A 13,821-nucleotide genomic window follows, 5' to 3' on the forward strand; every position below is an offset into this window, starting at 1 on the left:
ATCAAACATTTCCCGTGACTCGAACCCTAAACCTGCTTGTTACCACACCGTCACGCTATCTTGCATTGACCTTCCCCTTTCACCAATTCTTAGGGCTTAGCGATATCTTTCATTTGAACCTTACAAATAGGCTCTTTTCTGGGTGCACAAAAAAGCAACGGAACCACCAAAAAAGCAACGGAACGGGCATGCTTGCCATTTTTGCTTTAAAAAACTTACTCTAACCGTTGCGATTAGCTTCTCTTGCTTTGATTGTTGTAGTGTATTGTTGCATCTTGCATATTATCGAAATTTTAAACATTCCCGCCAAAACTGACTTTTCAATTCAAACTTGAAGAAACCGTTATAATTTATCATTTACTCTGAATTTCGAATTGAGAATCAAACATTTCCCGTGACTCGAACCCTAAACCTGCTTGTTACCATACCGTCACGCTATCTTGCAATGACCTTCCCCTTTCACCAATTCTTAGGGCTTAGCGATATCTTTCATTTGAAGCAGACAAAAGGGTTGATTTATGAGTGCACGAAAAAGCAACGGAACCACCAAAAAAGCAACGGAACGGGCTTGCTTGCCATTTTTGCTTTAAAAAACTTACTCTAACCGTTGCGATTAGCTTCTCTTGCTTTGGTTATTGTAGTCTATTGTTGCATCTTGCATATTATCGAAATTTGAAACATTGCCGCCAAAACTGACTTTCCTATTCAAACTTGAAACACCGTTACAATTTAGCACTGACTATGAATTTACAATGGAGAATAAAAATATTAAAGTGACTCGAACACTACACCTCCCGATTACGTCACGTTTAACTTATCTTCCAGGGACCGTCCTCTGTAACCGTGGCTCAGGGGTTAGAGCTATCTTCCTATTGAACCTTACAAATAGGCTGTTTTCTGGGTGCACAAAAAAGCAACGGAACCACCAAAAAAGCAACGGAACGGGCTTGCTTGCCATTTTTGCTTTAAAAAACTTACTCTAACCGTTGCGATTAGCTTCTCTTGCTTTGATTATTGTAGTGTATTGTTGCATCTTGCATATTATCGAAATTGAGACATTCCCGCCAAAACTGACTTTTCAATTCAAACTTGAAAAAACAGTTACAATTGAGCATTTACTCTGAATTTCGAATGGAGAATCAAACATTTAACGTGACTCGAACCCTCAACCTAATTGTTACCATACCGTCACGCTATCTTGCAATGACCTTCCCCTTTCACCAATTCTTAGGGCTTAGCGATATCTTTCATTTGAAGCAGACAAAAAGGTTGATTTATGAGTGCACGAAAAAGCAACGGAACCACCAAAAAAGCAACGGAACGGACTTGCTTGCCATTTTTGCTTTAAAAAACTTACTCTAACAGTTGCGATTAGCTTCTCTTGCTTTGATTATTGTAGTGTATTGTTGCATCTTGCATATTATCGCAATTTGAAACATTCCCGCCAAAACTGACTTTTCAATTCAAACTTGAAAAAACAGTTACAATTGAGCATTTACTCTGAATTTCGAATGGAGAATCAAACATTTCCCGTGACTCGAACCCTCAACCTAATTGTTACCATACCGTCACGCTATCTTGCATTGACCTTCCCCTTTCACCAATTCTTAGGGCTTAGCGATATCTTTCATTTGAACCTTACAAATAGGCTCTTTTCTGGGTGCACAAAAAAGCAACGGAACCACCAAAATAGCAACGGAACGGGCATGCTTGCCATTTTTGCTTGAAAAAACTTACTCTAACCGTTGCGATTAGCTTCTCTTGCTTTGATTATTGTAGTGTATTGTTGCATCTTGCATATTATCGAAATTTGAAACATTCCCGCCAAAACTGACTTTTCAATTCAAACTTGAAGAAACCGTTAAAATTAAGCATTTACACTCAATTTCAAATGGAGAATCAAACATTTAACGTGTCTAGAACCCTAAACCTGCCTGTTACCATACCGTCACGCTATCTTGCAATGACCTTCCCCTTTCACCAATTCTTAGGGCTTAGCGATATCTTTCATTTGAACCTTACAAATAGGCACTTTTCTGGGTGCACAAAAAAGCAACGGAACCACCAAAAAAGCAACGGAACGGGCATGCTTGCCATTTTTGCTTGAAAAAACTTACTCTAACCGTTGCGATTAGCTTCTCTTGCTTTGATTATTGTAGTGTATTGTTGCATCTTGCATATTATCGAAATTTGAAACATTCCCGCCAAAACAGACTTTTCAATTCAAACTTGAAAAAACAGTTACAATTGAGCATTTACTCTGAATTTCGAATGGAGAATCAAACATTTCCCGTGACTCGAACCCTCAACCTGCTTGTTACCATACCGACACGCTATCTTGCAAAGACCTTCCCCTTTCACCAATTCTTAGGGCTTAGCGATATCTTTCATTTGAACCTTACAAATAGGCACTTTTCAGTGTGCACAAAAAAGCAACGGAACCACCAAAAAAGTAGCGGAACGGGCATGCTTGCCATTTTTGCTTTAAAAAACTTACTCTAACCGTTGCGATTAGCTTCCCTTGGTTTGATTATTGTAGTGTATTGTTGCATCTTGCATATTATCGAAATTTGAAACATTGCCGCCAAAACTGACTTTCCTATTCAAACTTGAAACACCGTTACAATTTAGCACTGACTATGAATTTACAATGGAGAATAAAAATATTAAAGTGACTCGAACACTACACCTCCCGATTACGTCACGTTTAACTTATCTTCCAGGGACCGTCCTCTGTAACCGTGGCTCAGGGGTTAGAGCTATCTTCCATTTGAACCTTACAAATAGGCTGTTTTCTGGGTGCACAAAAAAGCAACGGAACCACCAAAAAAGCAACGGAACGGACTTGCTTGCCATTTTTGCTTTAAAAAACTTACTCTAACCGTTGCGATTAGCTTCTCTTGCTTTGATTATTGTAGTGTATTGTTGCATCTTTTGCATATTATCGAAATTGAAACATTCCCGCCAAAACTGACTTTTCAATTCAAACTTGAAAAAACAGTTACAATTGAGCATTTACTCTGAATTTCGAATGGAGAATCAAACATTTAACGTGACTCGAACCCTCAACCTAATTGTTACCATACCGTCACGCTATCTTGCAATGACCTTCCCCTTTCACCAATTCTTAGGGCTTAGCGATATCTTACATTTGAAGCAGACAAAAAGGTTGATTTATGAGTGCACGAAAAAGCAACGGAACCACCAAAAAAGCAACGGAACGGACTTGCTTGCCATTTTTGCTTTAAAAAACTTACTCTAACCGTTGCGATTAGCTTCTCTTGCTTTGATTATTGTAGTGTATTGTTGCATCTTGCATATTATCGAAATTTGAAACATTCCCGCCAAAACTGACTTTTCAATTCAAACTTGAAAAAACAGTTACAATTGAGCATTTACTCTGAATTTCGAATGGAGAATCAAACATTTCCCGTGACTCGAACCCTCAACCTAATTGTTACCATACCGTCACGCTATCTTGCATTGACCTTCCCCTTTCACCAATTCTTAGGGCTTAGCGATATCTTTCATTTGAACCTTACAAATAGGCTCTTTTCTGGGTGCACAAAAAAGCAACGGAACCACCAAAAAAGCAACGGAACGGGCATGCTTGCCATTTTTGCTTTAAGAAACTTACTCTAACCGTTGCGATTAGCTTCTCTTGCTTTGATTATTGTAGTGTATTGTTGCATCTTGCATATTATCGAAATTTGAAATATTCCCGCCAAAACTGACTTTTCAATTCAAACTTGAAGAAACCGTTAAAATTAAGCATTTACACTCAATTTCAAATGGAGAAACAAACATTTAACGTGACTCGAACCCTCAACCTGCTTGTTACCATACCGTCACGCTATCTTGCAATGACCTTCCCCTTTCACCAATTCTTAGGGCTTAGCGATATCTTTCATTTGAACCTTACAAATAGGCTCTTTTCTGGGTGCACAAAAAAGCAACGGAACCACCAAAAAAGAAACGGAACGGGCATGCTTGCCATTTTTGCTTTAAAAAACTTACTCTAACTTTTGCGATTAGCTTCCCTTGCTTTGATTATTGTAGTATATTGTTGCATCTTGCATATTATCGAAATTTGAAACATTATCGCCAAAACTGACTTTTCAATTCAAACTTGAAAAAACAGTTACAATTGAGCATTTACTCTGAATTTCGAATGGAGAATCAAACATTTCCCTTGACTCGAACCCTCAACCTGCTTGTTACCATACCGTCACGCGATCTTGCAATGACCTTCCCCTTTCACCCATTCCTAGGGCTTAGCGATATCTTTCATTTGAAGCAGACAAAGAGTTGATTTATGAGTGCACGAAAAAGCAACGGAACCACCAAAAAAGCAACGGAACGGGCATGCTTGCCATTTTTGCTTGAAAAAACTTACTCTAACCGTTGCGATTAGCTTCTCTTGCTTTGATTATTGTAGTGTATTGTTGCATCTTGCATATTGTCGAAATTTGAAACATTCCCGCCAAAACTGACTTTTCAATTCAAACTTGAAGAAACCGTTAAAATTAAGCATTTACACTGAATTTCAAATGGAGAATCAAACATTTAACGTGTCTAGAACCCTAAACCTGCCTGTTACCATACCGTCACGCTATCTTGCAATGACCTTCCCCTTTCACCAATTCTTAGGGCTTAGCGATATCTTTCATTTGAACCTTACAAATAGGCACTTTTCTGGGTGCACAAAAAAGCAACGGAACCACCAAAAAAGCAACGGAACGGGCATGCTTGCCATTTTTGCTTGAAAAAACTTACTCTAACCGTTGCGATTAGCTTCTCTTGCTTTGATTATTGTAGTGTATTGTTGCATCTTGCATATTATCGAAATTTGAAACATTCCCGCCAAAACTGACTTTTCAATTCAAACTTGAAAAAACAGTTACAATTGAGCATTTACTCTGAATTTCGAATGGAGAATCAAACATTTCCCGTGACTCGAACCCTCAACCTGCTTGTTACCATACCGACACGCTATCTTGCAAAGACCTTCCCCTTTCACCAATTCTTAGGGCTTAGCGATATCTTTCATTTGAACCTTACCAATACTCACTTTTCAGTGTGCACAAAAAAGCAACGGAACCACCAAAAAAGTAGCGGAACGGGCATGCTTGCCATTTTTGCTTTAAAAAACTTACTCTAACCGTTGCGATTAGCTTCCCTTGGTTTGATTATTGTAGTGTATTGTTGCATCTTGCATATTATCGAAATTTGAAACATTGCCGCCAAAACTGACTTTCCTATTCAAACTTGAAACACCGTTACAATTTAGCACTGACTATGAATTTACAATGGAGAATAAAAATATTAAAGTGACTCGAACACTACACCTCCCGATTACGTCACGTTTAACTTATCTTCCAGGGACCGTCCTCTGTAACCGTGGCTCAGGGGTTAGAGCTATCTTCCATTTGAACCTTACAAATAGGCTGTTTTCTGGGTGCACAAAAAAGCAACGGAACCACCAAAAAAGCAACGGAACGGGCTTGCTTGCCATTTTTGCTTTAAAAAACTTACTCTAACCGTTGCGATTAGCTTCTCTTGCTTTGATTATTGTAGTGTATTGTTGCATCTTTTGCATATTATCGAAATTGAAACATTCCCGCCAAAACTGACTTTTCAATTCAAACTTGAAAAAACAGTTACAATTGAGCATTTACTCTGAATTTCGAATGGAGAATCAAACATTTAACGTGACTCGAACCCTCAACCTAATTGTTACCATACCGTCACGCTATCTTGCAATGACCTTCCCCTTTCACCAATTCTTAGGGCTTAGCGATATCTTTCATTTGAAGCAGACAAAAAGGTTGATTTATGAGTGCACGAAAAAGCAACGGAACCACCAAAAAAGCAACGGAACGGACTTGCTTGCCATTTTTGCTTTAAAAAACTTACTCTAACCGTTGCGATTAGCTTCTCTTGCTTTGATTATTGTAGTGTATTGTTGCATCTTGCATATTATCGAAATTTGAAACATTCCCGCCAAAACTGACTTTTCAATTCAAACTTGAAAAAACAGTTACAATTGAGCATTTACTCTGAATTTCGAATGGAGAATCAAACATTTCCCGTGACTCGAACCCTCAACCTAATTGTTACCATACCGTCACGCTATCTTGCATTGACCTTCCCCTTTCACCAATTCTTAGGGCTTAGCGATATCTTTCATTTGAACCTTACAAATAGTCACTTTCTGGGTGCACAAAAAAGCAACGGAACCATAAAAAAAGCAACGGAACGGGCATGCTTGCCATTTTTGCTTCCAAAAACTTACTCAGAGCGTTGCGCTTAGCTTCCCTTGCTTTGATTATTGTAGTATATTGTTGCATCTTGCATATTATCGAAATTTGAAATATTCCCGCCAAAACTGACATTTCAATTCAAACTTGAAGAAACCGTTAAAATTAAGCATTTACACTCAATTTCAAATGGAGAAACAAACATTTAACGTGACTCGAACCCTCAACCTGCTTGTTACCATACCGTCACGCTATCTTGCAATGACCTTCCCCTTTCACCAATTCTTAGGGCTTAGCGATATCTTTCATTTGAACCTTACAAATAGGCTCTTTTCTGGGTGCACAAAAAAGCAACGGAACCACCAAAAAAGAAACGGAACGGGCATGCTTGCCATTTTTGCTTTAAAAAACTTACTCTAACTTTTGCGATTAGCTTCCCTTGCTTTGATTATTGTAGTATATTGTTGCATCTTGCATATTATCGAAATTTGAAACATTATCGCCAAAACTGACTTTTCAATTCAAACTTGAAAAAACAGTTACAATTGAGCATTTACTCTGAATTTCGAATGGAGAATCAAACATTTCCCTTGACTCGAACCCTCAACCTGCTTGTTACCATACCGTCACGCGATCTTGCAATGACCTTCCCCTTTCACCCATTCCTAGGGCTTAGCGATATCTTTCATTTGAAGCAGACAAAGAGTTGATTTATGAGTGCACGAAAAAGCAACGGAACCACCAAAAAAGCAACGGAACGGGCATGCTTGCCATTTTTGCTTGAAAAAACTTACTCTAACCGTTGCGATTAGCTTCTCTTGCTTTGATTATTGTAGTGTATTGTTGCATCTTGCATATTGTCGAAATTTGAAACATTCCCGCCAAAACTGACTTTTCAATTCAAACTTGAAGAAACCGTTAAAATTAAGCATTTACACTGAATTTCAAATGGAGAATCAAACATTTAACGTGTCTAGAACCCTAAACCTGCCTGTTACCATACCGTCACGCTATCTTGCAATGACCTTCCCCTTTCACCAATTCTTAGGGCTTAGCGATATCTTTCATTTGAACCTTACAAATAGGCACTTTTCTGGGTGCACAAAAAAGCAACGGAACCACCAAAAAAGCAACGGAACGGGCATGCTTGCCATTTTTGCTTGAAAAAACTTACTCTAACCGTTGCGATTAGCTTCTCTTGCTTTGATTATTGTAGTGTATTGTTGCATCTTGCATATTATCGAAATTTGAAACATTCCCGCCAAAACTGACTTTTCAATTCAAACTTGAAAAAACAGTTACAATTGAGCATTTACTCTGAATTTCGAATGGAGAATCAAACATTTCCCGTGACTCGAACCCTCAACCTGCTTGTTACCATACCGACACGCTATCTTGCAAGGACCTTCCCCTTTCACCAATTCTTAGGGCTTAGCGATATCTTTCATTTGAACCTTACCAATACTCACTTTTCAGTGTGCACAAAAAAGCAACGGAACCACCAAAAAAGTAGCGGAACGGGCATGCTTGCCATTTTTGCTTTAAAAAACTTACTCTAACCGTTGCGATTAGCTTCCCTTGGTTTGATTATTGTAGTGTATTGTTGCATCTTGCATATTATCGAAATTTGAAACATTGCCGCCAAAACTGACTTTCCTATTCAAACTTGAAACACCGTTACAATTTAGCACTGACTATGAATTTACAATGGAGAATAAAAATATTAAAGTGACTCGAACACTACACCTCCCGATTACGTCACGTTTAACTTATCTTCCAGGGACCGTCCTCTGTAACCGTGGCTCAGGGGTTAGAGCTATCTTCCATTTGAACCTTACAAATAGGCTGTTTTCTGGGTGCACAAAAAAGCAACGGAACCACCAAAAAAGCAACGGAACGGGCTTGCTTGCCATTTTTGCTTTAAAAAACTTACTCTAACCGTTGCGATTAGCTTCTCTTGCTTTGATTATTGTAGTGTATTGTTGCATCTTTTGCATATTATCGAAATTGAAACATTCCCGCCAAAACTGACTTTTCAATTCAAACTTGAAAAAACAGTTACAATTGAGCATTTACTCTGAATTTCGAATGGAGAATCAAACATTTAACGTGACTCGAACCCTCAACCTAATTGTTACCATACCGTCACGCTATCTTGCAATGACCTTCCCCTTTCACCAATTCTTAGGGCTTAGCGATATCTTTCATTTGAAGCAGACAAAAAGGTTGATTTATGAGTGCACGAAAAAGCAACGGAACCACCAAAAAAGCAACGGAACGGACTTGCTTGCCATTTTTGCTTTAAAAAACTTACTCTAACCGTTGCGATTAGCTTCTCTTGCTTTGATTATTGTAGTGTATTGTTGCATCTTGCATATTATCGAAATTTGAAACATTCCCGCCAAAACTGACTTTTCAATTCAAACTTGAAAAAACAGTTACAATTGAGCATTTACTCTGAATTTCGAATGGAGAATCAAACATTTCCCGTGACTCGAACCCTCAACCTAATTGTTACCATACCGTCACGCTATCTTGCATTGACCTTCCCCTTTCACCAATTCTTAGGGCTTAGCGATATCTTTCATTTGAACCTTACAAATAGTCACTTTCTGGGTGCACAAAAAAGCAACGGAACCATAAAAAAAGCAACGGAACGGGCATGCTTGCCATTTTTGCTTCCAAAAACTTACTCAGAGCGTTGCGCTTAGCTTCCCTTGCTTTGATTATTGTAGTATATTGTTGCATCTTGCATATTATCGAAATTTGAAACATTCCCGCCAAAACTGACTTTTCAATTCAAACTTGAAAAAACCGTTAAAATTGAGCATTTACTCTGAATTTCGAATGTAGAATCTAACATTTCCCATGACTCGAACCCTCAACCTGCTAGTTACCATACCGTCACGCTATCTTGCAATGACCTTCCCCTTTCACCAATTCTTAGGGCTTAGCGATATCTTTCATTTGAACCTTACAAATAGGCTCTTTTCTGGGTGCACAAAGAAGCAACGGAACCACAAAAAAGAAACGGAACGGGCATGCTTGCCATTTTTGCTTTAAAAAACTTACTCTAACTTTTGCGATTAGCTTCCCTTGCTTTGATTATTGTAGTGTATTGTTGCATCTTGCATATTATCGAAATTTGAAACATTATCGCCAAAACTGACTTTTCAATTCAAACTTGAAAAAACAGTTACAATTGAGCATTTACTCTGAATTTCGAATGGAGAATCAAACATTTCCCTTGACTCGAACCCTCAACCTGCTTGTTACCATACCGTCACGCGATCTTGCAATGACCTTCCCCTTTCACCCATTCCTAGGGCTTAGCGATATCCTTCATTTGAAGCAGACAAAAAGGTTGATTTATGAGTGCACGAAATAGCAACGGAACCACCAAAAAAGCAACGGAACGGGCATGCTTGCCATTTTTGCTTGAAAAAACTTACTCTAACCGTTGCGATTAGCTTCTCTTGCTTTGATTATTGTAGTGTATTGTTGCATCTTGCATATTATCGAAATTTGAAACATTCCCGCCAAAACTGACTTTTCAATTCAAACTTGAAGAAACCGTTAAAATTAAGCATTTACACTGAATTTCAAATGGAGAATCAAACATTTAACGTGTCTAGAACCCTAAACCTGCCTGTTACCATACCGTCACGCTATCTTGCAATGACCTTCCCCTTTCACCAATTCTTAGGGCTTAGCGATATCTTTCATTTGAACCTTACAAATAGGCACTTTTCTGGGTGCACAAAAAAGCAACGGAACCACCAAAAAAGCAACGGAACGGGCATGCTTGCCATTTTTGCTTGAAAAAACTTACTCTAACCGTTGCTATTAGCTTCTCTTGCTCTGATTATTGTAGTGTGTTGTTGCATCTTGCATATTATCGAAATTTGAAACATTCCCGCAAAAACTGACTTTTCAATTCAAACTTAAAAAACAGTTACAATTGAGCATTTACTCTGAATTTCGAATGGAGAATCAAACTTTTCCCGTGACTCGAACCCTCAACATGCTTGTTACCATACCGTCACGCTATTTTGCAATGACCTTCCCATTTCACCAATTCTTAGGGCTTAGCGATATCTTTCATTTGAACCTTACAAATAGGCACTTTCTGGGTGCACAAAAAAGCAACGGAACCACCAAAAAAGCAACGGAACGGGCATGCTTGCCATTTTTGCTTCCAAAAACTTACTCAGAGCGTTACGCTTAGCTTCCCTTGCTTTGATTATTGTAGTATATTGTTGCATCTTGCATATTATCGAAATTTGAAACATTCCCGCCAAAACTGACTTTTCAATTCAAACTTGAAAAAACCGTTAAAATTGAGCATTTACTCTGAATTTCGAATGTAGAATCAAACATTTCCCATGACTCGAACCCTCAACCTGCTTGTTACCATACCGTCACGCTATCTTGCAATGACCTTCCCCTTTCACCAATTCTTAGGGCTTAGCGATATCTTTCATTTGAACCTTACAAATAGGCTCTTTTCTGGGTGCACAAAAAAGCAACGGAACCACCAAAAAAGAAACGGAACGGGCATGCTTGCCATTTTTGCTTTAAAAAACTTACTCTAACTTTTGCGATTAGCTTCCCTTGCTTTGATTATTGTAGTATATTGTTGCATCTTGCATATTATCGAAATTTGAAACATTATCGCCAAAACTGACTTTTCAATTCAAACTTGAAAAAACAGTTACAATTGAGCATTTACTCTGAATTTCGAATGGAGAATCAAACATTTCCCTTGACTCGAACCCTCAACCTGCTTGTTACCATACCGTCACGCGATCTTGCAATGACCTTCCCCTTTCACCCATTCCTAGGGCTTAGCGATATCTTTCATTTGAAGCAGACAAAGAGTTGATTTATGAGTGCACGAAAAAGCAACGGAACCACCAAAAAAGCAACGGAACGGGCATGCTTGCCATTTTTGCTTGAAAAAACTTACTCTAACCGTTGCGATTAGCTTCTCTTGCTTTGATTATTGTAGTGTATTGTTGCATCTTGCATATTATCGAAATTTGAAACATTCCCGCCAAAACTGACTTTTCAATTCAAACTTGAAGAAACCGTTAAAATTAAGCATTTACACTGAATTTCAAATGGAGAATCAAACATTTAACGTGTCTAGAACCCTAAACCTGCCTGTTACCATACCGTCACGCTATCTTGCAATGACCTTCCCCTTTCACCAATTCTTAGGGCTTAGCGATATCTTTCATTTGAACCTTACAAATAGGCACTTTTCTGGGTGCACAAAAAAGCAACGGAACCACCAAAAAAGCAACGGAACGGGCATGCTTGCCATTTTTGCTTGAAAAAACTTACTCTAACCGTTGCGATTAGCTTCTCTTGCTTTGATTATTGTAGTGTATTGTTGCATCTTGCATATTGTCGAAATTTGAAACATTCCCGCCAAAACTGACTTTTCAATTCAAACTTGAAAAAACAGTTACAATTGAGCATTTACTCTGAATTTCGAATGGAGAATCAAACATTTCCCGTGACTCGAACCCTCAACCTGCTTGTTACCATACCGACACGCTATCTTGCAAAGACCTTCCCCTTTCACCAATTCTTAGGGCTTAGCGATATCTTTCATTTGAACCTTACAAATAGGCACTTTTCAGTGTGCACAAAAAAGCAACGGAACCACCAAAAAAGTAGCGGAACGGGCATGCTTGCCATTTTTGCTTTAAAAAACTTACTCTAACCGTTGCGATTAGCTTCCCTTGGTTTGATTATTGTAGTGTATTGTTGCATCTTGCATATTATCGAAATTTGAAACATTGCCGCCAAAACTGACTTTCCTATTCAAACTTGAAACACCGTTACAATTTAGCACTGACTATGAATTTACAATGGAGAATAAAAATATTAATGTGACTCGAACACTACACCTCCCGATTACGTCACGTTTAACTTATCTTCCAGGGACCGTCCTCTGTAACCGTGGCTCAGGGGTTAGAGCTATCTTCCATTTGAACCTTACAAATAGGCTGTTTTCTGGGTGCACAAAAAAGCAACGGAACCACCAAAAAAGCAACGGAACGGGCTTGCTTGCCATTTTTGCTTTAAAAAACTTACTCTAACCGTTGCGATTAGCTTCTCTTGCTTTGATTATTGTAGTGTATTGTTGCATCTTTTGCATATTATCGAAATTGAAACATTCCCGCCAAAACTGACTTTTCAATTCAAACTTGAAAAAACAGTTACAATTGAGCATTTACTCTGAATTTCGAATGGAGAATCAAACATTTAACGTGACTCGAACCCTCAACCTAATTGTTACCATACCGTCACGCTATCTTGCAATGACCTTCCCCTTTCACCAATTCTTAGGGCTTAGCGATATCTTTCATTTGAAGCAGACAAAAAGGTTGATTTATGAGTGCACGAAAAAGCAACGAAACCACCAAAAAAGCAACGGAACGGACTTGCTTGCCATTTTTGCTTTAAAAAACTTACTCCAACCGTTGCGATTAGCTTCTCTTGCTTTGATTATTGTAGTGTATTGTTGCATCTTGCATATTATCGAAATTTGAAACATTCCCGCCAAAATTGACTTCTCAATTCAAACTTGAAAAAACAGTTACAATTGAGCATTTACTCTGAATTTCGAATGGAGAATCAAACATTTCCCGTGACTCGAACCCTCAACCTAATTGTTACCATACCGTCACGCTATCTTGCATTGACCTTCCCCTTTCACCAATTCTTAGGGCTTAGCGATATCTTTCATTTGAACCTTACAAATAGGCACTTTCTGGGTGCACAAAAAAGCAACGGAACCATAAAAAAAGCAACGGAACGGGCATGCTTGCCATTTTTGCTTCCAAAAACTTACTCAGAGCGTTGCGCTTAGCTTCCCTTGCTTTTATTATTAGTATATTGTTGCATCTTGCATATTATCGAAATTTGAAACATTCCCGCCAAAACTGACTTTTCAATTCAAACTTGAAAAAACCGTTAAAATTGAGCATTTACTCTGAATTTCGAATGTAGAATCAAACATTTCCCATGACTCGAACCCTCAACCTGCTAGTTACCATACCGTCACGCTATCTTGCAATGACCTTCCCCTTTCACCAATTCTTAGGGCTTAGCGATATCTTTCATTTGAACCTTACAAATAGGCTCTTTTCTGGGTGCACAAAAAAGCAACGGAACCACCAAAAAAGAAACGGAACGGGCATGCTTGCCATTTTTGCTTTAAAAAACTTACTCTAACTTTTGCGATTAGCTTCCCTTGCTTTGATTATTGTAGTGTATTGTTGCATCTTGCATATTATCGAAATTTGAAACATTATCGCCAAAACTGACTTTTCAATTCAAACTTGAAAAAACAGTTACAATTGAGCATTTACTCTGAATTTCGAATGGAGAATCAAACATTTCCCTTGACTCGAACCCTCAACCTGCTTGTTACCATACCGTCACGCGATCTTGCAATGACCTTCCCCTTTCACCCATTCCTAGGGCTTAGCGATATCCTTCATTTGAAGCAGACAAAAAGGTTGATTTATGAGTGCACGAAAAA

This window comes from Lepisma saccharinum, unplaced genomic scaffold (assembly GCF_977018435.1).
Source record: "Lepisma saccharinum unplaced genomic scaffold, izLepSacc3.1 HAP1_SCAFFOLD_41, whole genome shotgun sequence".
NCBI classification, from domain to species: Eukaryota; Metazoa; Arthropoda; class Insecta; order Zygentoma; family Lepismatidae; genus Lepisma; species Lepisma saccharinum.